The sequence below is a fragment of the Mus pahari genome, unplaced genomic scaffold (assembly GCF_900095145.1).
Source record: "Mus pahari unplaced genomic scaffold, PAHARI_EIJ_v1.1 scaffold_15067_1, whole genome shotgun sequence".
Lineage (NCBI taxonomy): Eukaryota > Metazoa > Chordata > Mammalia > Rodentia > Muridae > Mus > Mus pahari.
Genome location: NW_018392780.1, coordinates 5,645 through 8,118, shown reverse-complemented (window position 1 = coordinate 8,118; position 2,474 = coordinate 5,645). Strand labels below are relative to the sequence as shown.

At 50.2% G+C, this 2,474-nt stretch overlaps 1 pseudogene; it reads left to right on the top strand.

Moving 5' to 3' along the window:
- The first annotated feature begins 244 nt into the window (after positions 1-244).
- The window catches only part of LOC110315170, a 6,714-nt pseudogene continuing 4,484 nt past the window's right edge, over positions 245-2,474 (top strand).

Sequence of the window (2,474 nt, the reverse complement as noted above, 5' to 3'; positions counted from 1 at the left end):
ACAGATAGACTCCAACATTGGCCACATGGTGGGGCTGTGGAGCTATGCCATGGAAAAACTAAAGTCCTTAGGGTACCTATGTGGACTTGTGTCGTAAAAAGGNCCCAACTCAGAAGGTCTCAACAGGACAGTTGACCTTTTGACAGGATGAGGAGTGGAGAGACCTGAAATAGGAACACAGGTCAGAGTCCATATAAGAAGCGCAAGGCAGCGCTGTCATCAGTAGAGGCCTTTGAAAAGCACTACTTGGACTTGTCCCATGCCACCATTGAGATGTATACAAGTATTGGGTGGATTACATCTGCCAAGCTTGTTGGAAAAGATCTGGCAGAATTTTACACGAGGGAAAGGTCACCACAGAAGGCAGAAATGTATTTGTAGGGAGCTTTGAAAGATTACCTNACTGAGGGCTGGGCCCTGCCTGTCAAGCACACACAAGGAGGCAGTTACCTGAGTGCCCAAAACACCTTGGGCAAATGGAAAGCTACCTGCAGGTCAGAAAGCCTTCTGCCCAGCAATCATCACTTGACAGAGGAGGAGTGGAAGTACTTCTGCCAGGAGATTCTCAGCTTTGCCAGCCAGCAAGATGGCAACTGAGGTCACAAGGTGGTACTGCCCATGTACTTGTTTGCACAGCTAATGGATCTCCATTTTGACCCTCCCAATGCTGTGGTCCCTGCAGATGGAGATAAGGGTTTGCAGCCAGATGTCTGTCCCTGTCCATGTGGAACAGATTGCTGCTGTCAGTGTCCACTTCAGCATCGATAAAAACAACTATCAGAAGACAGCTGAATGGCTGACCAAGCACAAGACTTCCAATGGAGTCATCACCTTCCCAGCCGAGGCCTCCATGTTCCCTGAATCTCAGAACTGCCTGCCTGCCTTGGAGTTGTGGCAGATGTTGGAGAGAAGCCCCTCTGATACCTCACTGAACACCACAGGCATTATCTGTAGGAACATCCACGTGCTCCTAAGAAGGCAGGAGAGTGGCTCTTCCCTAGAGCCACCCTCAGGGTTGACCCTGGAGGATGGGGCCCATGAGCTGAGGAGCAACAGTGTGACTCTGCAGCCGGATGCCAACAAAACAGCCTTCAAGACGCAGGCCGAAGAACCGGGAACATATAGGCTGCGGCAGCTTTGGTCCTTGTTGGACTCTGTATGGTTTATCCTTGCACACACACTCCATTGTACAGTATGACATGTACTCTCAGAATCCACAGCTGCATGTCGAACCACTGGCTGATAGTCTTTTGGGTGGCGTTCCTCAGAAAGTCAACTTTACTGTCACTACTGGCCATTACACAGTAAAAAACAGAGCCAGCCTCCAGCTCAGCAATGTGGAAGCCATGCTCATCTTGTGTCAGGTGGAGAACAGAGCCATGATCTACTCCAACTCAAGGGAAGAGCGCTCCACTGCCTTGCTCCCGATCCANTCCTCTGACAAGGTCACAAGCATCGGTCTTCCCACTGCACCTGCATGTCATGTGATCGAGTTTGAGCTGGAGGTTCTGTCTTTACCTTCAGCTGCAGCAGCTGGTGGGAGGGAACACCAGTATTCTGGGGACAACAGAGCTTCACAGGAAGCATATAAATTATAAGAGAGCTGGCCATTGCATTGTCACCAGAGATCACAAAGTGTCCATCAATCGCCTGTTGTCTATCTACTCCATGGTCATTGCACTGACTTTTAGCGTGCCCTTCAGGACTGCCAACTAGGACTGCACACTCTCTGCTGTCTGCTGGAACCTGGAAATATGTGCAGAACTTGTCAGCACTGGACTTTGAGCTGTCTGAGAGTGATCTGGAAGACAAGGGTCATGCTACCAGCCTGAGGCTGGCACCCATGAACACACAGTACCAGTAGATTATTCACAGCAAGCAGTCCTGGTTCTTTGTCTGGGAGCTGATGTGGACACAGGAGCTGCCCCCTCCTCTGCACTGCCAGTTCTCTGTGGGGTTCCCCCCAGCTTCTGAAGAGTGACTGACCAACTCCTTTAAGCCCTCCACTTACAAATTCCAAGTGGACAACTTTTTTACACTGTACAATGTGAGAGCTGAGCTCCTTCCTGCTTCAGGAGCTGAGTTCTGTAAGACAGGCTCGCTCTGCTCCTTGAAGGTGTCTATCACACGGCTCGCTGACCTCCTGGATGTGGACAAGGATGAAGCACTCATAGAATCTGAGGACTATTTTTTCAGAAAGTTATGTATGAAGGTGTGGACAACAGCAACAACTGGGCTGTGTGTGGGAAGAGCTGTGGTGTCATCTCCATACCTTTGGCTGCCCAGGCCACTCACAGAGTCCACATGGAAGTGATGCTCTCTGTTTGCTGGTTAGTTTCCCTTGCCCAATGTCCCACTGTTCAAGCACCTCCCCCACCACTCTGCTCATGCCTCTCAACTGGATCCTGACAGCTGGATAGAAAATGACCTAGTTAATATTGTGCTTGAAGTTCTAGCCAGAGCAATTCGACAAC